Source organism: Canis aureus, chromosome 15 (assembly GCF_053574225.1).
Source record: "Canis aureus isolate CA01 chromosome 15, VMU_Caureus_v.1.0, whole genome shotgun sequence".
Classification (NCBI taxonomy): domain Eukaryota; kingdom Metazoa; phylum Chordata; class Mammalia; order Carnivora; family Canidae; genus Canis; species Canis aureus.
In genome coordinates, this window is record NC_135625.1 from 28497535 (window position 1) to 28522398 (window position 24864).

General features: G+C 32.9%; 1 long non-coding RNA gene across 3 annotated transcripts in view; it reads right to left on the minus strand.

Moving 5' to 3' along the window:
• Positions 1-24864, minus strand: part of LOC144283984 (uncharacterized) — a 110126-nt gene that overhangs the window by 71268 nt on the left and 13994 nt on the right. For all 3 annotated transcript variants that reach the window (XR_013352467.1, XR_013352465.1, XR_013352466.1), the window contains exon 2: positions 15071-15276. This is a non-coding gene — a long non-coding RNA (uncharacterized LOC144283984). The remainder of the gene's footprint in view (positions 1-15070; positions 15277-24864) is intronic.

Consider the following 24864-nt stretch of genomic DNA (forward strand, 5'->3'; position numbering starts at 1 on the left):
ATCTAAAAAAATATTTATTTTAGACTCTCAGATTCTCACATAAGTGTTTTTTGTAAATGTTGTTGATATCAAATACTAAAATGAATGAAAGAGCATTACATTAGACAGGCTTTCAGGACAATAGCTACCATTTGCTCAATTTGTCTTATGTGTATTTCCTACTATAGCATCCAACACAAGGAGATAACTTGAATTCACAATACATAAATATATCCATGATATACTAAATTGAATTTGCAATATATAGAATTATCATTAAAATAGGGTACTAAAATAATTACTTGGAACCCTATGAATTCCAAAACAGATTTTAAAAATGTATCTGGGTACCATATATAAGAAGGCTTAACAGTTTATATCAAGTAAAACATGGTAAGTAACACACAAATTATGCATTTATCACATTGCAAATTATGTGAATGATGTTTATAAAAGTCAGATTAGGGAACTGAACATGTACATTAAATATAAAATATATTTCAGTATCAGGATAAATCTAATTTAAAAAACAGCAATAAAATCAAGTGATTAGAAATGGAAAGCTTAATATATTTTACCACAGCTTCCATGAAAAATATATTCAAATAATGTAAACATATAAATTTTTCATATTTACTACAGCTATTCCAAATATATTTACTTTACCTAAAGGTTTATATTAACCATTACATTTAAAAAGAAGATAAAAATTTATATTTGCCAAATAAATTTGGATGCATATGTTAATACATATTCATTCTACTGAACAATATCACCATCTGTTTCTATATTTACATGGTTATTTGCATAAGAATGATAAAACAAAATTATACATATTTACAGAATTTATTTAATGATAATAATTGTAATCAAGTCCAATTTTATATGGAGATAGCTTTTTTTGGAGACTAAGAAGTAATTTTCTCCAAGTCCTTCAAATTAATTTAACCATAAAATATAATAAAAATTAGCATAGTCTGCCTTACATTATATACATAAAATTCTGGGTTTTTTTCCTTCATGATAAAGCACATATATACATCCCTGTGTGTGTGAGTGTGTGTATGTGCATATGTGAGTGTGTGTATGTACATAGAACTAATTTCTTTTTGCCTGATGAAAATTTTGCTCTCAATTAAAAAAAAAGACTGGCAATTCACCAAAACTGACAAATGCTAAAATTCATTACCTTTCCTAAAAAGTGAGAGAATAGTAAAAATAAATTATTATTCTCTTAACAGTTTAATGACCTACAAACAAAACAAAATAAAACTGGGCGTAGTACTTGGGTATAGATTCCGGAATATTTTACAGCAAAAATAAAAAAAAATCAATGAAATATGAATTTAGTTGTATAATGGCTTTTACATTAGCCAGTTGCCTGTAACTTTATCATCAAAAATGGGGTTTTATACTAGAGTGTTGCATTCTGTTATAAAAGTTTTTCTCTATCTTTTACAAGACATATATATGAAATATAAAAATTGACATATTTATCTCTGAGACCTGGGCTAGAGTTTTCCAATGCTGATTTCAATTATAGCTGTATCCAAGTACCTATCTTTTCTTTAGGAAGGTTTTGAGCATTAAGATGTGCTGAATATTTTGTATGAGAAGATTTTCCCTCTAAAGTGTATTGCTTAGAAAAATCACAATCTGCTAAAGACCTTTGTCTTTAATCCACTGAGTAACAGTAAGCATTTTGGAAATTTAGAGTTCAAGGCAAATCAGTAATTTTTACTTTTTTGTGTTTGTTTAGAATATCATTTTCATGAAGCCAAAATCAGGGAGATTATTTCCTATGTGCCTATAAAATTCCCTTCATCCTTGTCAAGGTTCTATTCATCAAGTATCACAGCAAAATCACTCTACTAGTTGCTAGAGGATGAAGATGAAAAAAAAAATTAAAGCAAATTCAACAACACTATCAAGCAAAGGTCAACTTTTTTATATTCACCTTTCTGATGATGGATCCAGAGCTTAACTCTAGCATAAAAAATTCACTAACTCAGCATCACCTGCATAGACTTGAAAGTGCTAAGAGATTCAAGTATAGACATAACTTCAAAGTGCTTTCAAAATGAACAAAAGCAGAGTGATGAGGCCTAATCCTATGAGTCAACCTGTGCCTATAATTCCTATGATCTTGGTAAAATGATAGAAAATAATAATAATTCAGATTATGCCTAACAAGAACTTGTATTTAGGAAAAATATATTCAAATATGGCTGTTTATGTAGGTTTGAAAATAATTATCTCAGAATTCTTTCTGAGAATAGTATTTTAGATAAGATACTAATACTCAGAACAATATTTTACTCAAGATGTAGAGTGAATATAACCTGAAAACTAAAAAATAATATAAAAATGTTAGTTGAAAAATATCATATCACAGGAATTTATCCGTTAAGACAGGCAGGTCCATCAGTTTAAGAAATGCCCACTAGGCTAGCAATAGTTGCTCATTCCAATAAAATTAGCTGTCTTTTTAGAACAAATGTGAAAATGTTCATCTTAAAAAGGAAGGTGAATTTTCTTCATTTACTATAACTGTTCAATTTATGGGTTTGACAACATGCAGATAACTTAACTGAGAAGTTTTATTATACATAGGTATACAGAAATTGAAGTCCCATGTTCTTGAAATGACCAGAGAATTTGGAGGTGTTGCTGTTTTTTAGAGCATGTGACTATGACTTTAATCATTTAACCAATCCGAATTGTATCATATCACTTAATCAGTGTTTACACTGATTAATTGTATTTTTTTATGTTGTACCAGCTTAACAATATTTAAACTTCTATAAATTCACTGTTAATTAGATAACATGTTTTAGGCACATTTAAGAATTATTTTGTGGTAAATATATCTAATACCTCACGATATAATGTCTTAGCAGTATTTAAGACCATATAAAAATATTCTCCTCCTTTCTTTCTTTTTCGAAAGACAATAAATCTAACATAGACTGTAGGTATTTAAATTCATTCCCTGAAAGTCTTAAGTTAATGTGATATGAAGAGCACAAGACAATGTTTTTCTAAAAACGTTCCTTAAAATATAATGCTGAATTTTTATAGTTTATTTCTTAAACTAATTTTGCATGAGGTTTTTACATAAAATTAGTAATTGTGTTTTATTTTATTTTATTTTATTTTTTTATTTATGATAGTCACAGAGAGAGGGAGAGAGAGAGAGGCACAGACATAGGCAGAGGGAGAAGCAGGCTCCATGCACCGGGAGCCCGATGTGGGATTCGATCCCGGGTCTCCAGGATCACGCCCTGGGCCAAAGGCAGGCGCTAAACCACTGCACCACCCAGGGATCCCCAGTAATTGTGTTTTAATTTAGCATAACACATAGGATTGAGGTATAATTATTAAACTCTTTAACTCTACTTCTGTGATAGATGTACTCTTTAAGATTATGTTAGGACCATTTGTTTAAATAATGTCCTTTCTAATATAACAACACCTGGGGGGGTAGGTAATATTGGTTCTTTATCTAATTTTTTTTTCCACAAAATTAATGCTAAGAGAAACAATGTTCATTCACATATGGACTATAATTTGTTACTCTCCAATTTTGACTTATTTTTGTTTACCCTGAATGTTTTAATTTTAGGCCAGAATATTCATTAATTTTTGCTCTTTCAAGTCTTAAGTTTAAGGCTTTTTATTACTCTTTTATTAACTATTTAAATTTTCTTTTTTTTTTTTTTTTTTTTAAAGATTTATTTATTTATTCATTCAGAGAGAGCGACGAGAGAGGCAGAGACACAGGCAGAGGGAGAAGCAGGCTCCATGCAGGGAGCCCGATGTGGGACTCGATCCTGGGTCTCCAGGATCACACCCCGGGCTGCAGGCGGCGCTAAACCGCTGCGCCACCAGGGCTACCCCAGGGTTCTAACCCAATTTCATTATGGATAATATCATTAGTAATACAGATTTAATGTTTAATTGTTTCGGATTGTGTATCTACATGTATTTCAACTGTCATTTATTGCTTATGTTTTGTTTTTGCTCATTATATCCACATTTCTCAAATAATATTCCTCCTACCTGGATGCCTATCTCTCTAGAAATTTTCACTAAACTATAATTTTATTGCCAACAACCTAACTTTAAAACTGATGTTTCTAGGGGTTCCTGGGTGGCCCAATCGGTTGGGCCCCCAACTCTTCCTTTTGGCTCAGATCCTGATCTCAGGGTTGTGGGACTGAGCTCCAGGAGGGGATTCACGCTGAGCATGAAGTCGCTTAAGAGCTCTTTATCTCCCTCTGCCCCTCCCCACTGTGTGCTCTCTTTTTTTTCCCCCTCTCTGACATAAATAGATCTTTTAATAAATAAATAAATTATAAAAATGTTTCTACTATTAAGTTGAAAACACAGAGCTACTTAGGCATGTTGTTTTCATCAAAGATGACTGCTTGTAGAAGTATTAATAGTTACTGTTACAAATTAAAGATATTTATCTCAGCCTTGATACTTCTAAAAAGAGGAGATAAAGGAAAGAAGAGAAGGGAGAAGAGAAAAAGGAAGAGGAAAGAAGTGAGGAATGAGAAAAGAGAAGAAGGAAGGAAGTCACACATATACTTGGCAATATGGAACTTTTTCATTTGGTCTGTTTGAACTTGTTATTTCCCATAAAGATCTTCTGGCCCATTTTTCATCTTCTCTGCAAACTTCTTAGAGTGGCCATTCATTTACTGACTATTCTAGAAGATGAAATCCATCTCGCAAAAAAGAATAGACTACCCTTGAGGAGAGTATAGTTTCAGTGTTTCAGGAGTGGTTTAGAGGCACTTGGTTTATTGAAATCTATTTTGAAAGCCTTTCACAGGGAGCCAGGTACAGCCAGCCAGATTTTTGAGAAAGACAAAATCTAAGAAATAAGCTGTTTTCATATACTGTTACACTGAAGGATAAAATAGCTTAGTTTTATTTACATTAAAAACAATAGTTTTAAATACAAATTACTTTAACTTGCCATCTTTTGCCAAACTCTTTTATACTTTCTGTGGCTGAAATGTTTTTGTTCTAGAATTATTACATTGACTATAAACCTTTATTACTTCATTTCTCATCTGCCTTGGTTTTATTGATCACAGTTATAGAACAAAACAAAACTTTGTAATCAAATGTTGAGTAGCACACATTGTTAAAACATTCAGCAGAGATAATCCAAAAAGATAATTTGTTTTCCTTTGTTTAGACTGAAATGAAATGAAGAATGTTAGCAAAATGACCTCCAGAGTTCCCAAAACATAAATGCCCCAATGCCCCAATAAAATATCCTGCCTTCAGTGCTCAATTCATGCCAGGATTTAATGATCTCCAAAGTATTGATTTTATCTTCAGTTTCCTGAAATAATAACTTCTTATGATAATAAATCTTCATACTCTAGACAAATCAGTCATGTGTAGTAAAATCAATCATCTTTTTACACAGTAACTTTTTGGTCTATGTATGAAGGCTTTTTTTTTTTTTTTTAAAGGAATATGTGCCCTATTTCAACCCTAACCCTCTGTTCATCCTTATTTAATTTATATACAATAGTATAAGGTCAAAAGCAAAACAGTACTTCTCGTCATTAATTTTTAAACAATTTTTATTTATTTGTGTGTGTGTGAGAGAGAGAGAGCAAGTGAGTGCATGAGCAAGCGGAGAGCCAGAGGGAGACGCTGACTTTTGCTCAGTGGGGAGTCTCATGAGGGGCTCAATCCCAGGACCCTGGCTGGGATCATGACCTGAGCTGAAGGCAGATGCTTTAACTGACTGAGCCACCCAGGCACTCTAGTCATTACTTTTCTTAGTAGAATCTGATCAATATTTTCTTCCTTATAAGGTAAAAAGTATCTCACTGCTATAATTAATCTTCATCTAAAGTATTAATTATGTGGACCACCATTCCTCTCAGAGTTTAAAACGGTTATGTGAAAACAGAGTTTCAATGCTAAAGTATTAGTATATATACTACTTTAAAAACTATCTTTTCAGGTTGATTCTTGGGTTTCTGGTTGAGAACTTGAGAGACCAAATTCTGGGCCAGAACGTGGTTTAGAAGAAGCAGCTGCATGTATATTGGCTGTGGTGAGTTGGAGGATTTGTGGAAAATCTTTGTAGATATTTCTGTACAGGAGATCACCCAGGGAAAATGAGGAAGAAAAAAAGAACAAGAGACACAAATGAGGACAAAAGCTGAGGAATTTCAGCTTTGAGAGGTAGGATGGAGAAAGGAAGATTAAAAAACTGAGTCAGAGAATGAAAGTGCAAGAGAGAAGTAAAAACAAAAAGCCAGTAGTGCACCTTGATGAGGAAGATGGAGTTTAGGTATTAAAGAGGGATTAACTATGGGAATTGTTGCAGATGATGAAGGGAATGATAGAATTGAATGCATTCACAGAGTTTGCAAAACAGGAAATTGTGAGTGACTTTGGTGGGAGCAGTTACATTAAGAAGAAGAAATTAAAATTATATGGAGTAGATTAGGAATAAACATCATGAGCGAAAGTCAAGACTACCTGTATAAGTACTGCTTTTAAAAAGCTTGACTATGAAGGGAAGAAGAGTCATAATAGCTAGAGCTACGTAATAGCTCTTTTGATGATGATGATGATAATGATGATGATGGTCATGATAGATGAACTTAAGGTTAATCTTTCCAAAATATCTTTCCATTAAAAACAGAGTTTATACTCTTATTTCTTTCTTAGTGCTAGTTATGGATCCAGTGTATTAGGAGGGAAGAATAATCAGTTGTCCTCATTTTATTATAATTCAAAGTCCTTTTGCAGTTTTTATCTCAACCAACAAGGAAATATCAATATGACATTTTTTTCATGCATCTTATTCATTCAGTAATTTAAATCTTTTTTTTAAAGATTTTATTTATTTATTCATGACAGACAAGAGAGAGAGAGAGGCAGAGACACAGGCAGAGGGAGAAGCAGGCTCCATGCAGGGAGCCTGAGGCGGGACTCCATCCCGAGTCTCCAGGATCATACCCTGGGATAAAGGCAGCACCAAACCACTGGACCATCGGGGCTGCCCAGTAATTTAAATCTTGATCAGTCCTAGGATTATTCTTACAGAGAGGATAAGTCTAACCATTCCTGGAGGGGCAGGGGCTGAGGGGATGGGATAATTATGTGATAGCCATTAAGAAGGGCACATGATGTGATGAACACTGGGCCACTGATAAATTATTGAACACTACATCTGAAATGGATGCTATACTATATGTTGACTAATTGAATTTAAATAAAATTAAAAACAAAAGAAAACAAAACACAAATAAGCAAACAACAAAAAAGTCTAATGATTCTGTGTAAAAAAAAAAAAAAAAAAAAAACAATGTCAGTGCTGTCCCTTGACAAACCTGCAGCCTTCTGTGGCTCCTTCTCTCTTTCCCTTCTCCACAATGGAGCAATCTCAGATGCTTTCTATTCTTTTTTTTTTTTTTTTCAAACAATGCAGAAATGCCTTTTAAAAAGTCTGTCATTTGGATGCCTGGGTGGCTCAGCGGTTGAGCAGCTGCCTCTGGCTCAGGTTATGATCCTGGGGTCCTGGGATCAAGTTCCGCATTGGGCTCCCTGTAGGGAGCCTGCTTCTCCCTCTGCCTGTGTCTCTGCCTCTCTCTGTGTCTTTCATGAATAAATAAATCTTAAAAAAAAAAAAAAGCCTTTCATTTTGTTAGATACAGCTTTGGTGGCAAAAGGTAGAAAAAATAATTGAATCAACTTACATCATCAGATTTTAAAATGCGATCTGATAAATTTTATAAAGAAATTTCATTCCTATGTAGCTGCATATAAGACAAATCAAATGGCTTATTAAAACATAAATGTTGTGCTTGTAGTCAAAGCTCTGCTGAATGTGATGCCCTAATGTCTTATACATTAAAATTACAGAATCTTTATGAGGTGGCAACATATTTAATGCTTTTCTTCTAAGTGTCATCCATAATGGATTAAGCACAGTGAATAAAATACTTAATGATATTTGCTCTTGCTCACCTTGCAAAACTGATTATTTGCATTGAAGAGGCACTATGCCTTTACTAATATAAGCAGAACAATTTTACGTATAGTCTAGTTACAGAGCAATGTAGACTGTTAATGCCATTCTCCCTAGTATCACCATCCCCACACCATTTTCCAATAGAAAAAATATTTTTAAGAAAGAATCAGAGATCTGGAAATTTTCAAATCTTTTAGAAGCTATACACATTAGGACAGAGAGGCACTTACTTACATATGAACAAATAAGTAAAAAAGGCCCGGTCAGCTTGCTCCAGGGAACTGCAAAGCCTGAATTGATCTCATTGTTGATTCAGCCACTGATCAAAACAACGCCATCCACCCAAATCTGGAGTGCTTCCTCACTGAGTGCTTGCTAATGGTCCATTAAGGAACTTGGATTGCTTCCAGGATACTTTGCTTTTGTCTCTGTTCTCATTTCTCATTACTTTTTCTCATAGTAGGATCAACTTATCTTTTTCCAAACACTCACACCTCACACTTCTTTTCATAGATGGGAGTGTTTTTACTCAAAGCTAGATTCAACTCTATCGATGTAGCTGGATTGCTTTTTTTTTTTTTTTTTTAAGGGGAGAAGGGGAAGGGTTAAGACCATAGTGAGGTTTTTTGTTTTGTTTCATTTTCTATGTTCACTTTATGTTTTTAAACTTTTAATACAGGAGGCGAAAACATATTTCTAACGAATCCTCTGATTTGACCGTGAAATGTAGTCTACCCTGCTCTTTAATAACATACTGAACACTGCACTGTGCTAGACACTCAGCAGTGCGCAAAAGATAAAGATTTGATCCCTGCATGGCACTTTACAACTCAGAGGGGGAATCCAACTACTCAAGTGGAAATGTCACCAAGCTCCACTGGGTCCTTGGTTCTTGTCTTCTTGAAGGAAAGAATTCAGTGAAGGACAGAGGTAGTGAAGCAACAAAGCTTCTTTGAAGGAGCAAAAGGACACTCTCAAGGGCAGAGAGTGGGCAGGCTCAGAGGTGGCTACACCAAGTCAGAGGTGTCTTTTCTTTTCCTAGGATAAGACCCATACTTATGGGTCACAGTAAGGACAGTCTCTGACGGAGATTGTTTCCAATCATCTAAAAGACTCTTCTTACCAGTCTGGAGGGCGAGTTTTGGACCCTGCAAGGTTCTTACTGGAACCATCATGGTAGCCTTCCCCCATGGGTGTGGAGGCTAAAACCACAATGCAAATGCATTATGAGTCTAGGGGTTACCCTAGGACAGAGTTGGAAGGGGAGAGCTCATTTCTGCACCTGTGGCTCCTGCTCTGTTAGCCCTGGGGGTCTTGGAGCCACATGGTCAGGATGTTGTACTCCCAAGCTTCTAATGCATAACCTATTTATTGTTGCTCCGGCCTCCAGCTCATGTCTCACTAACTGCTTACTCCATCAGAAATACCTGAGGCAGATTCAGAAAGAACATCCTAAATGCGCACAGAAAATACTCTGCTGAGATTGGCTATGGTGCAGCTAGAAATGGAACTCAAAGTATAACTGCCCAGCAATATTCATGACGTGTTGGGTGATGAGTGGATGTGGTCAGCCCTAGATTACCAGCATATGAGACAGTGAGCCTACAGTTTCTTCATTTCTCCAACTCATGTTCTGTTCTCCCTCTGGAGGATACTGACTACTGTGAGGAATTAGAAAGTCTTCAAGAATTTGTGTATACCCACTGTGAGAGTGAGAGTGATAACTTCCACTCTATTTGCTCTTGATTCAGGAGCAAAGCAACATCAAAGTAGCCTTCAACCAAAACTGAATTGTCTTTCTTGCCAGTCTCTGAAATCCAACCAATCCTTTGTTATGTTACCTAGAAAGACTGCCAAACACAGAGGCCTTAGAGCAATAGAATGTAAACAATCTAAGTCATCATCAAATGCTGACTCTGAGTCTTGCACAGGATATGAGAGAGGTAATTAGGGAAGTCTACTTTGTAGTAGAGGTTCTGAAGGAAATCGGGAAACTGTAATGCAGATTGTTTGCTTTATTTATACTTTGTGCTTCTCCACAAATTTAGGTTGTAAGTGTATCATAATAAGTTCTCTGGCCTCTCTCTACAATGCAAATTATAGTGTCAAGTCTCATCATAACTGCTTTGTTCTCTTGATGTTTCCTTGTTCCTACCTTACTTGAGAAGGTGCCTCTCTCTAGCACCAGTTTTCATTCAATTAGAAATAAATATCAGGCTCGTGTGATTCAAAAGACCAATGGCTAAGCCTTTTATTGATGGTGGCATGCATTATATGCTGCCTACCAGGAACATGGAGTATTACAGCTCATGTAACTGGATTCTCATATCTAAAAATATTATAACATGGATATATAGAAGTGTATATATATGTAAATATAAGGATATATTTATATTTACACAAAATTTAATCAATTGCCTATCCTTATTAACTTGTATCACCTATTGGTCTTGTTTGTAAACTAGGTTCTGTGGTATTTTATCTGCATTTCTTACATAGTATTCTCCTTTTATTAAGTTAATGTGACATAATTACCTTAAGTTCATTTTCAAGGTAATTAATTCATAACACAGCATTAAATTTTCTAATACACTTCTAATTCAAATATTTTGATCCACTGTTATCAAAATCATAACCCTACTCATGGCACCATTTAATTGATATTAATATTAATATTGTTATTGTTTGGAAAATCTGATCACCAATGATGCCCTGAGTTGACTATTTTGAACAGAATGGTCATCTCCCACTTGGACCCAGCAAACCACATAGAAAGTCAACATGCATACAACGACCCAATATTTTGTTTGTTCCAAATGTTAGTGGCTTGACTTAGAATGTGAAGTAGTTTTTTGAACTTGTTTGACAGTTTTGGAACAGAAAATGTTTCACTCAAAATTCTGTTACATATTTAAAGTGGAAGAATATTTTTTTTTTACTTCTTCAAAGCATATAGCCACATTTTAAAAATGTTGTTTGCTTCTTCATTCAGAGCCTCTGTTTTATATCTTTGAAAATGGATCCTTTGCTGACACTTAAATAGTCTAGATTTAGTGAGTCAAGGGAACAGTACAAGTATTTTGAATGCTATGTTGTGAATCACCTTTTGTATATTCTGTGAATACTAGTGAAATATTGCTGCATTATAACACTTCTTCATTGTAATAATATTTTATTTTTTACAGTTAGAAGATATAAGAGCTGAATGTGTCTGAGTAAGACTGGCATGATTCAGCAATCAATCTAAAACTATGGGTGCATATGTTAAGCAATACTCTCTGAAGAGTGATAATATAGCCTATTGTCAGTATGTGGAGAACTGCAATAAAATGCCTTTAAGAATGGTAAAATGAAGGATATGTGGCTTTTTTTTAAAGAGTTAAACTGCAAGATAAATGCCTAATGAATCAGCGTGTAGATATGAAATCACCTAAAAGAGGCAGAATTGTTCCTACCATAGAAACACTGGAGCTATTACTTGATTGAATGCATTAGCATATCCAAAAGGGGAAAGTGTAGTTGTGAACAAGAGTTCATCAGCCATGAAAACACCCAGAAATGAATATTACAAAGGGAAAAGCTACCTCATTCAAATGCTGCGAAACAGAAGGCACTTTCACCAATGAACAGTTTCACCTTGATACATTTAAGTATCTGGTTATTTCAACATCAAGCAATTTTTTGATTATGCTTTGACTTCCCATCATTTATGTCTTCTTACAAGAAACCTATGAACTTCAGTTTCCCTAGTCCAGTGTTACTGTCATTTGTCATGATAAATACATGCATTAGAATTTTGATTTCATTCTGATTAAAATTATGTTTCAAATGAGTGCATTAGGGGCACCTAGTTGGCTTAGTGAACTAGTGAACACTTCACTCAGTGAAGCGTGTGCCTTTGGCTCAGGTCATAATCTCAGGGTCTTGGGTCAAGCCTCACATCAGGCTCTCTGCTCAGCAGGGGAATCTGCTGCTTTTCCCTTTCCCTCTGCCCTTGCTCTTGCTATAAAATAAAATAAATATAATAAAAGAGTGCATTAGCATTCTGATTTTATATGTCTCTCTTGGTTGAACATGAGCTCTCCCATGAGACAAAAGTCCTTATTTTCACAAGGACAGTAGTAACATACATTCAGAGTAGAGGGCCAGACCCCACACCCGGTGGATATTCACCAGTCTAAGAGGCTTCTATGGAAACAGCCTACCTCTAAGACATGTCTCATGCTGGGAGTCCCTAATGATGCCCTGGATTCATTGCAAAAGTTTCAACCAATTCTTCTAAAGCAAAGTTCCCATATAGCATGATAATATATATAGAAAATTATTTAATTATTACATTGGGCTCCTGTATTTTAAATTTTATATTTCAACCTTTTCAATGTTGGAACTTATATGATTATTATAGTTGATATATATAATTTTTATTTTCTGCCCCATAATGACCTACATTTTGTGTTGAAGTTTTATTAGTTTTATTAGTTATTGCAAATGTATAAACATATACATATACATATAAACCTTTGCAACTTGTATCTATTTTCCCATTATGCAAATAAAATTTTTATTTATCTTTTTAAAGATTTTATTTATTTGAGAGAGAGGGCACACACACACATGAGTCAGGAGGGGGCAGGAGGACAAACAGACTCCCTGCTGAATGCTGAGCCCTTACTTAAAACTCCATCCTAGGACCCTGAGATCATGACCTGAGCTGAAGTCAAATGCTTAACCAACTGAGCCACCCTCTATACAAATAAAAATTTTAAAAGCATTTTAAAATATCTGTATACTATTTCATAGCATGCTTGTACCATTAATGTATTCATTTGGTTCTCTCTTGATAAACATTCAGATGGTTTTCTATTTTTGCCACTATAAATAAAGATGTAATAAATATCCTTAAATATAGATGACTTCACACTGTTATTTAATATTTGTAGGATAGTTTCTGAAAAATGGTGGTACTATGTTAAAATTTGCATTTAAAATTTTTTTGAAAGTTATTTTGGGTGATTTTCTAAATGACCATAGTATTTCACACTTCTACAAGTAATGTATTAAGATGCCATTTCAAAGCTTCTTCACCAACACTTGATACTAACTTTTGTGAAGTTAACTTATATAGTGTGCAAAAATGGTATTTTGTTGTCATCTTAATGAACATTTCACTGAACATTAGAGGTTGTACATGTATTTATATGTTTATTGGAGATTTGCATTCTTTTCTGTAGATTGTTCACATGCTTTTTTTTCTCTTACAATGTCTTTTCTTATTAATTTGTGGGAGCTTTTGACATTGTAACACTGTAGTTCCTTTTTTGTTCATACGTGTTGCGTAATTTCCACCCATGCTATGTTTTCTCTTCTGATTTCACTTATAATGTCTTTGGTTATCTATAAATACATACAGTGTATTCATACATCATCAAATAAGCTTGTCTGTTCTTTTTGACTTCCAGGATTTCTGCCTTATTAAAAAGACCTCCTGACTCCCAACTTATTAATATTTTTATTAATTTCTTGTACTATTTGATCCTTTTTCTTTACATGTTTAATATTCAGCCCATCCATAATTTAACTTATATCTGCTTTGTCTTAGGATTCCAAGTTTGTTTTTTTCAAGCACATATATTATACTTAGGGAAAGTCAGAGCATTACTACTGATATTAAGATGTGTATGCTCGCAGTGGCCTGGGTGGCTCAGCTGATTGGGCATTCACTTGTTGGTTTCCACTCAGGTCATTATCTTGGGATAGAGATCCTGGGATAGAGGTCCTGGGATAGAGTTCTATATTGGGCCTGCACTCAGCAGGGAGTCTCCCTGGGATTCTCTCTTTCCCTCTCCCTCTGCCCCACTCCTCCCCTCTCCTCTAGAATGGATAAATAAATCTTTTTTAAAAAGAAAAAGATGTACATTCCTTGGTTCTTTTTAGTATAGTTTTGAGAACATAAATAAAGCATCTAATCAAGAATTAAACATGTTTAGGTCTATTTAAACTATTCATCTTCTAATTTGAGAACATTTTGTAGAGACTTTGTATGATGAATAATGCATTAAGATGCTAAGTATTGTTAGAAGGCAGCTATTATCCCTATAGTGGTGTGCATATACTACAGCTTTCTGGTTTATGAAATCTCAGGTTGTCACCAGTCTTTGGATTGTGTAATATTAATCTCAGAATCCTGGGTTACTATGCTATTTTGACTTTGTCATTATCATTAATATCCAAAAATAGAATTAATAGGTTCAAAGGGAAGATATTTCCCATGATTTAAGAATGGACATTAAGAACATATTCTATCCTTTTGTAAGCATAAATAAAACTTGCAAAGAGTTAGTTGACTAATTGAATTGATTCCTTTGATTGTATATTGTGCTGATTCCCTAAGCATTGATAGATGATTCAGTGAGAGGATTACCCATTTATAATTATTTTATTCAACTAGGTAGAGTTGAAATTGTTGAATAGTTGGATTGAAACTAATGTGGTTTTAGTTCTTTGAATTGTGACAAAGTGGGATGGGAGCTAGAGTGGATGGGCATCCAGAGAGTAGTGTGTGGAAACCTTGAAGTCCGAAAAGCTGCTTCCTTGAGTAAATACTACTTGGATTAATCTTACTTGAGAGTTCTTTTGTTTTCATGTCAACTATATCTGTAAACAGGTGATTAATTTTCACCAGCTCTTAGCAAAATGAACATTTATATAGGTCAGTACTAATCTGCCAGCTGTCCACTATTCTGAGATGATGTAAATTCCTTTTTTCCTCTTTGTGTGTTGAAGTATTTATTTTATGAAGGTATGGTCATCATTTTTTGTTAGTTTAATAGTTTTATTTCATTTTGTTTAACTATCCTTACAAGACAAAAAGTTGTCTGCTCTATTTTACTCTCTCATTAAATTTATTTTGGCGTGTGTGTGTTTTAGTGTGTGAGATTCAAATATTTAGAAAGCACTGTTTCAGAAAGCATTATATTCTAAGATATTAATCCTAACCATGTTTTGAAGAAGATATTGACTATAAGGTAGGTACTTAACAGTTCTAGCTAGTTTAAATTTTTTACTTACCTACATATTAGGCTCAGGTTTGCTTTGGTGATCCTAAGAGTATAAATTGAGACAAGGGTAGCTTTAGGTGCAAGATTCCAGCTGGTAGTTACTTTGCCAAAGGTGTTAGCTCTGGGACAGGTCTAAAGTCTCCAATCCTTTCTATTCACTGGAATAGGATCCTGACTGGCAAAGAGCTTCCAAGCTTGAGGTAGGAATCAGTAATTCTGGAATGAAGTACAAAGAAAGACCCTGGATTATTTAACATACTCTCTTTGTGGGATGCTGGCTCTGATCCTGATGGTCTCCATTGCTTTGGTCCAAGTTTGTGAGAACTAAAGCACAGACAGAGGCATTGCAGAAGTGTCAGGCTCAGTGGGAAAGAATGCAGTACTCGATTAGTTATATCTACCTTGGTACAGCTGGGAGAAATTGTGGTGAAATATTCAGATATTTGTCATTCCTGTTTCAGTTCATTTTCTAAAATAACCAGTATAAGGAAATATTTAGCAGCATGGTAAATATGAGTTAAATGAGAACATTTACAATAAAAAGATAGTAATTATATGTGGCAAATTGAAAGAAACATAAAAGTAACAAGTGTAGAAAATATTCAAATCTGTTTTTAGCTGAAAGTTTAGTAACAATTTAGTCACATATTTCAGTTTTTAAGAATTAATGAAATTGTATTTGTAGGATTGTATGTGTTTAGAAGCAACAGAAATTGGGGATGCCTGGGTGGCTCAGCGGTTGAGTGTCTGCCTCCAGCTCAGATCGTGATCTTGGGTCTGCAGATGGAGTCCTGTGTCAGGCTCCTTCTAAGGAGCCTGCTTCTCCTTCTATCTCTCTACTTCTCTCTCTCTGGGTCCCTCATGAATAAATAAATAAAAATCTTAAAAAAAAATAAGCAACATAAATTGTAAGCTTCAAAAAGTTTTAAATCCTAATTTAGTTCTCAAAAATTAGTTTAATTTTCATAATTGTATTAGTTTTTAATCACACTTCTGTAATAAAAACAATAAAATCAAATTTTAATTAGCCATTTGAAATCAGAAAAGAACTAGCAGTTTCTGCTGTGTCACTGTTTTAAAAATATATATACTCAAAGATCTATTTATTATTGATAAAGCTTTAAAGTGAATACTTGATGAGTTATATCTACCTTGGTACAGCTGGGAGAAATTGTGGTGAAATATTCAGATATTTGTCATTCCTGTTTCAGTTCATTTTCTAAAGTAACCAGTATAAGGAAATATTTAGCAGCATGGTAAATATGAGATAAATGAGAACATTTACAATGAAAAGATAGTAATTATATGTGGCAAATTGTATATAAATGCTAAAATATATTCAAGTCACCTAACAAGTTGTTCTTTAAAATACTGACCATATACATAGGTATTGAATATTGAATATATAGTGGCTTACAAATGCGTGTACTATTGGACTCATCATATCCTCTGCTAATTTGTATTTCTGGCTTTATCTATCTAAAGTTGTTTCCGATTATAGCTCTACTATAGAATTGAATCATTCTACATTATTTTTTAACATGCAGAATCTCTATAAGCTAATGTAAAACAGAGAACACCACCAAAGAAACATTTTGTAAGCAAATACACATTGTTATGTATATATGTGTTAGTATATATATTTTTCCTAAAAGTGTCAGTTACAAAGATGAATTTCCAATGTCTTATCAAGTATATTTTCAAAAAAAAGTATATTTTCAAGTATATTTTAGTTGACTTTGGCAAATGAAAAAAAGTTCTGAGCTCAATCTTGACCTTCCCCTAGAATACTAGTCAAATGTATTGTTTTACTAATATTATTATCATAAACTTTTAAAAAATTTTTTAAAAGATTTTATTTATTTATTCATGAGAGACTCAGAGAGAGAGAGAGAGAGAGAGAGGCAGGCAGAGACACAGGCAGAGGGAGAAACAGGCTCCATGCAAGGAGCCTGATGTGGACTCGATCCTGGGTCTCCAGGATCAGGCCCTGGGCTGAAGGTGATGCTAAAGCACTGAGCCACCCGCGCTGACCTATCATGAACTTTTTAAAAGTCTCTGATTTTATGCTCTATAACATAGCTGATTATTTAGTATACGTTTTTATTCATTATATTCTGCATTTATTTGTGAAATGATTTATAGATTTGTTGTATGACATTTAAAAATAAGACTGACAAATTCAAATGACATTTGAGGAGAAATGTCATTTTTTTTTTTTTTAGAAATAGGATATGTAAAATAAAGTAATAAAGTTCTTACTCTAAGATATTTATACAATTCAGTGTTATTTATTTTGTGGTAAAAATGATGTCTAGAATAAATATGAAAGTCTACCTTTGTTTTATATGGATATAAAGCAAATATATATATACACACTTACTCATGAGTAGATTTAGTTTTTCTTTTCCTCTTATACTCATCTCTGGTTTATGTATCAAAGTTATAAGTGTATAAATAAGTGGTAGAGTTCTTGAACACTTTAACAATTTCTATTTCTTATGGATGAAAAATGGTTTAAAGTTGAAAATGTTATTTGTATTTTAAATGTTCACCAGAGATGACCTAAAGAACCATCTGGGCCTGTTTTTCTTAGCAGGAAGATATTTAACTACAGATTCAATATTGCCAATGTTTACAAGATTATTTCATTTTCTCATTTCTTCATTACTCAATAATTTTTATTTTCTGTGGCATTTTTAATCTTAATTTGTCAAATTTAATAGAATGGCTGTTTTAAAAATATCAAGTTATCTTTTAAATCTCTAATATCCATATTTTTAAACTTGTTTTTAAATTAATATTGCTAACATTTGCTTTTTCTTCTCTTTGCTTGAATATTTATTAATTATTTTTTATTTTTATTAATATTATTTTATTTATTTTTATTATTTTTTATTACTTAATAAACTTTTGGCTAATTTAATTTTTTATTTTATATTGTTTTCTGTTTCACTAATCTCTGCTGCTAAAGTCTTTAAACATTCTTTGGTTAATTTTTTTTTTTTTTTAGCTATCTAATTTGAAGTTTAGATTTTTGTTTTCAGGATTTCTTTAATATAAGATTTTAGGATAATAAATTTTATAGAGAGTTAAACGTGTATCCCACAAGTTTTAATATATATTTTCATTAAAGTTCATTTTGGATGTTTTATTTTCATCTTGGCTTACCTTTTGAATCTAGAGATATTCGTTTTTTAAAAGTGGTTTTGTCAATAAGTTTTATTTATTTGTTTTAAGGACAAACAATATGATCTGCATGATATAATTTTGGAAATTTATTTGATCATTATTTGTGATCGATCCCTATCCATGTAGATTAGAAAATGATGTGTAGGGATGCCTGGGTGGTTCAGTGGTTGAGCCTTGGTCTTAGGCCCAGGGAGTGATCTGGAAGTTCCAGGATTGAGTCCACATCAGGCTCCCTGAGGAGCCGGCTTCTCCCTCTGCCTGTGTCTCTGCCTCTCTCTCTGTCTCTCATGAATAAATGAATAAAATCTAAACAGAAAGAAAAAGGAAAGGATGGTATTCTCTAGTTAGTGGGTTCAGCATTCTGTACATGTCCATTAGATCATTTACACTCATGTTGTATACCGATGTTAAACTTACAGATGTAATACTTATACTACTTCCATAGATTTACTGGATATTTTTCTGCCTGATTTACCATGTACTGAGTCACATGTAAAAAATCTTGAACTATGATGGAGGAATTTGTCCATTTTTCCTAATAGTTATGGCAGTTTTTCCTTAATAAGTCTTAATAAGTCTGGATTTATTAAAATTTGGGATTATTATATACGCCTAATGAATAAATCCTTCAATTATATGAACATGATTTTCTTTGTTCTAGTAATTTGTTTTTGCTTTCAAGAGTTTTGGGGTTGGATATTAATAAAGCTAATCAGTGCAGCCTAGGTGGCTCAGCAGTTTAGCACTGCCTTCAGCCCAGGCGTGATCCTGGAGACCCAGGATGGAGTCCCGCATCAGGCTCCCTGCTTGGAGCCTGCTTCTCCCTCTGCCTGTGTCTGTGCCTCTCTCTGTCTCTCTCTGTCTCTCATGAATAAATAAATAAAATCTTTTAAAAAATAATAAAGCTAATCAGCTTCTTCAGATGATTTTTTTTTCTTTTTTGGTTTCCATCTTTTTTTATCTATAATTCATGTTTTCATGGTTTAGGAGTGTTTCCTATATATGCATTTTGCTGGTTTTAGCTTTTATACCCTTTCACAGTCTTTGTCTTTAAACCAGAAAGTTTAGTTCATTTACAATTACTGGGCTTACTAATCTATTTTTGTTAATTTCTTCTTGTTTTTTTTTTTTTGTCACATATTTTAAATTGATTAGATTTTGGTTTTACTTTTATATATTTTTCCATTTGCTATAGATTACCCTTGAATTTTACTTGTACAGTTAACATGTCTAAATTTAATCACTGCTTTTGCTCTTATACCAAATGGTTCAAAGATCTTAGAATATTTTATTTACTATTTGGTATTAATGATTGTTATCTAATTCTATCACTCTGTTTTTAAATAAGACATTAATATCTACTTAAAAAACAAAATTAGAATATTTTATATGATCATTTCTTCTTCTGATACTTTGTATGTTTTTCAATTATTTTCATTGTAATTTTCTGGATTTGGAATATGACCTTTAGAAATGATCACCATTTTGTTTTTATAAAATTGTCCTTTTCCTTTTATTGTCTAATTTAAAAACCATTTTTTTTGATAATCCTAGATTAAAAGTCTTTTTTGTCCCTTTAGCACAATGAGGTTATTATTCACCTGTCAGTTTAGCCGTTGTTTTTTTGTAGATTGATTTACAGTTTTTCTTGGATGCATTTGGATATTTTCTTTGTCTTTTGTGTTCTCAGTTGCACTTTGCTATGTCTGGATATGGGGTTTCTTTAGGCATCTTAAATTTGAAGATTTATATCTTTCATCACTTCAAAAAAATCACTTTTAGCATTATTTCTTAACATACTGTTTCTGTTTTATTCTGTATTTATTTTGTTTCAAAATATGTAGGAAATTCTCAGTCTACTCTCATATATTTTAACCTCTCTTTCATATTTCTTAATTCATTAACTCTCCGAGATGCAGTGTGGGTATAATCTTCCCTGATAGCCTAAAGTAGAGCATTCCTATTAAGTCTTTTATAAGCCAAATGGTGTAAAGTGAAGACACAGTTATGCTTAATTTATAAAGAACTTTCTGGAAGTGTTCCCAGACATAAAATGTAACATCTTCTAAGTTTTTCGGATACTTAAGGAACATCTTGCTAAAGGATGCAAAAAATAAACTGAGATAAAGCTCAGATGTTCACAGTTGAAAAGTATGGCGGCTTAGATATTGGGATGCTGAGTATAGCTACTGGGGAAGAAGCTTGGTGGTGTCACTCTTGCTGCTTGGAGTATGTGCCACCTTTTATAGAGTATAGAGGCTTGCTACAAGACAAGTGCTAAATGCTATTTTCACTTTTCACCTTTTTTGTAAAAGTGAAAATCCTCTTTGGATTTCTTTCAGTTGGTGCAAAAAACTACTAATTTAAGTAAATATTTTGTAAAAGCTAAGTGGTATAATGTGAATTTGCAAAAAGAAAGGGATACCTGTACTTCTATCAGCTTTCTTTTTTAATGTATGAATTCTTTCATCTATGGCTAAACTGATGTTCAAACTGTCCATTCAATTATGACATTCAATTACTTTACATTTTAATTACTACAAGTACCCTTGGTTCTTTTTTAAATAATCTTGGTCATTTTATAGTCTCTCATTCCTATTCACATGTTCAAGCCTCACACATTACATATATCTTTAAAGATACATAATGTGTATATCTTTAATTATTAATTAATCTATAATTAAATATATTATCTATCTGTAAATCCATAGAATAATTGATAGTTAAATGTATTATTTTCAATCAAAATATATAGTTAATTATATATGTTTCATATATGATAATCCCAATATTTAATATTTATAAAAACTTGATTCTGCTATTGTTTCTTATGGCCTCAATGCAATGGTGCCTTGTTCCATTTCTTTCTTTCTTCTTTTTTTAAAAGCATTCCTTACTTTATCTTTTTAATTTAATTTAATCTTTCTAAATTTTTAATTTATATTTATTTATTTTTATTTTAGTTACAGGAGTAAAATTTAGAATTTAGTGATTTATCACTTATATATAACACTCAGTGCTCATCACAAGTGTCTTCCCTAATACCCATCACTCATTTAACCCATGCCCCTGCCCACCTCCCCTCCAACAACTTTCAGTTTGTTCTCTATAGTTAAGCGATGGTTTTATGGTTTGCTTCTCTCTCACATATTGTCCCCTATATTCATCTATTTTGTTTCTTAAATTCCACATATGAGTGAAATCTTATAGTATTTGTCATTCTCTGACTTACTTATTTCCCTTAATACACTCTGGCCACACCAAGTCATTGCAAATGGCAAGATTTCATTCTTTTTGATGGCAGATATTTCATTTTATATACATTATATAAATATATACTTCTTTATCCATTCATCAGTTGATATATACTTAGGCTCTTTCCATAATTTGGCTATTGTTGTTAATGCCACTATAAACATCGGGTGTATGTGTCCCTTCAAATCAGTATTTTTGTGTTATTTGGATAAATACCTAGTAGTACAGTTGCTGGGTCGTAGGATAGTTCTATTTTTAATTATTTGAGGAACCTCCATACTGTTTTAAAGTATGGCTGCACCAGTATGCATTCCCAATGGTGTAAGAGGGTTCCCTTTCTTGGCATCCTTGCCAACCATCTGTTGTTTCCTATGTTGTTAATTTTAACCATTCTGACAGGTGCAAGGTGATTATCTCTTTGTAGTTTTGCTTTATCTCACTGATGATGTGTGATGTTGAGTATCTTTTAATATGTTTGTTAGCCATTTCTTATTTTGTGTTTTGATTGTGAATACATGTTCATTAGAATTTTATCATTAGGAATAATTTGAGGGATGCCTGGGTGGTTCAGCAGTTGAGTGCCTTTGACTCAGGGCATGACCCTGGAGTCCCAGGATTGAGTCCTGAAACGGGCCCCTGCATGGAGCCTGCATCTTCCTCTGCCTATGTCTCTTCTGCTCTCTCTCTGTGTCTCTCATGAATAAATAAATAAAATCTTAAACAGGAATAATTTGAAAGTATGTTCCTCAAAAATGGAAGTGTTTTTGGAAGTACTAGTAACTTGGGGACATTTAATATGAATTACTACTGGTTATTAGATTTTAGAAAAACAATGATAATGGTGAAATCCTCTGGTGTTCCATTTTTCACAGAGATCTCTCAGACACCCCTTTTTAGAAGGACCCCTAGGCTCTGAGTCCTCTTTTTGTGTCCAGTGCAATCTTCAAAAGAAGGCTCAAAGTTATTAGATTTTGTTAGATGCCCTTGTAGTGAATTCAATATTGGATGCTTTCTTACCATTAGATGTACACTTTTTAATTAACCTTTTTAGCCTTTACCATTTTACCTGCTTTATCTTAAGGTATTTAGAATTTTTTTTCTAAAAATACAGAAATTTTAGTTGTTTTGGTGTAGGAAGTTTGTTTAGGTTGTTAATTTAAAAAAAATACATGCATGTTTGAATGTAATGTGGATATTCTTTTGAATACACAATTCTACATTATTAGCTCTTTATGTTTATTTCTTTCTGTTTTGCCAAACTTAGCTGGTATTTATTCTAAGGATCATTGTTCTTTGGGTAAAATATGGCATTATTTCAATAGCTAGGGTGAAATATTGAATCTGTAATTGCCCTTCTCTTCTTTCTCTCTTCAAATTAAGTAAGTGAAAATTTGGAAAGCCAAATTCTTTAGACAGAATGAATGTACCAATTTTACTCTATAGAGCATAAATTAAGATTCAGTTTTATTTCATCTTTGCATCATGATGGAACAGACATTTTGCAATTCATCAGTTATTTTAGAAGGGCAAATAACCACCATCTTTTGAGATGAATAAACAAAATTGCTCTTAGAGTCTGCCAGAAACCAGTTAGGAACAAATTGAGAATTTTTGTAACTAGTGGTTTTATGTTATTTTGAAACTTTAAAAATCTAGCCATTTTAACTTTTATAATTTGTTGGTATGGGTTTACTTTTATTAGGGCAGTCATAATTTTTAATTATCACAAAGGAAATGTGTACTATATTATTTTCCTTCCTTTTCTTCTGAAACAAATTTCAAAAAACAGAATTCAAAGAGGTCAGATTCTATTTCCAGCAGTATGGTAATAATGATGATATAATCTCAACTACAAATATTCATGAAATAACTAATGTAGTTTATATAAATAACATGTATACTAAAATATGAACAATATGATATTGGGGTCCACCTTTAATATTGTACAAGCTGTCTCCATGAGGAAGCACACTTAAAAACATCTAATCAGTGATTTATTAAGATAATGTTTCAAATAGGGGTCACAGGAGTGTCAAGGTAAAGACAACAGTGAATAAAAACCAAACAAGAAAACAAAGAGCTTACTGAGAAAAGTGACAGTGTTGTTGGGAATCGCTTACCCCAATATTCCCATTATGGGTTCATTTCATGGACAAAGCTATCTTTAAGGACAAGCCTTAATATCACAAAGAACATCTGAAGGGTGTCTGTGTGGCTCAGTCAGCTAAGCATCTGCCTTAGGCTCAAGTCATGATCTCAGGGTCATGGGAGCAAGCCCCAAATCAGCTTCTCCCTCTCACTCTGCTGCTCCCCCTACTTGTGCTCCCTCTTTCTCCCTCTCCCTTCTCTGTCAAATAAATAAATAAAATCTTCAAAAAAAAAAGAAGAAAATGTCTGAGCTGTTGTATTAATTTTATAATCTTTATAATTTACGGTTGTAATGGAAACTTAATTAGTATTTTCAGTGTAATAATATGAAAACTACCTCAATAGCTTTACAGCTCACCTTCAAAGATGAAATCATCATTAGATTTCTTACAAACAAAAACTGGGTTGCTAAAAATATTAGGATCATGTGGCAATCTATTTTATTGTTGCCCTTTATCAGTGACACTAATCAGGAATTATAAAAATATGCAGGTAAGTTTCTAGAAACATTAGTAAATATGCTCAAGATACAATATACATATCTTTCTGGAATATTGCATTTCATCAATTATTTACTATTAAGACAGATATAAGTAAAGTAGAAGCCATTAAATTAGATGAAAATATTTGAAAATTGATCAAAATATGTTGTAGAATAAATAGAAATTTATATCATTAAAAAAGCAACAAACACTAAGTAAATAGAATTACTTTTTTGTGTGTGTAGTGTAATTTAGATTAAAAAGGCATAGCATATACATGACCAAGAATCCATTAAGGTCCCAATTTGTTCACCTAGAAAAAATACAACCATTTCTTGAAAGATGTAGTCTTCCAGAATTTGCACAAGAAGAGACACTTTATAAAGGACTGTATTAGAGAAATTGAATCAACAATTAATAACCCTCCAAAATAGAAAGTGTCAGACCTAAATAGATTCCCTGGAGAAATTCTACCAAACAGATAAAGAAGAAATTATTATACTGATTCTCTTTAATCTCCTTCTGAGGATAGTTGCAGAAGGAATACTCCCTAATTCATTCTATAAATCCAGCATTGTTCAAATAGTAAAACCAGACAAAGACGTTACATGAAAAGAAAACTATGGACCAATATCTCTCCTGAATGTAGAGGTGAAAATCTCCAATAAAATATTTTAAAAATTGAGTCCCAAGAGGCTAAAAAGAATTATAAACCATATTCCAGTGG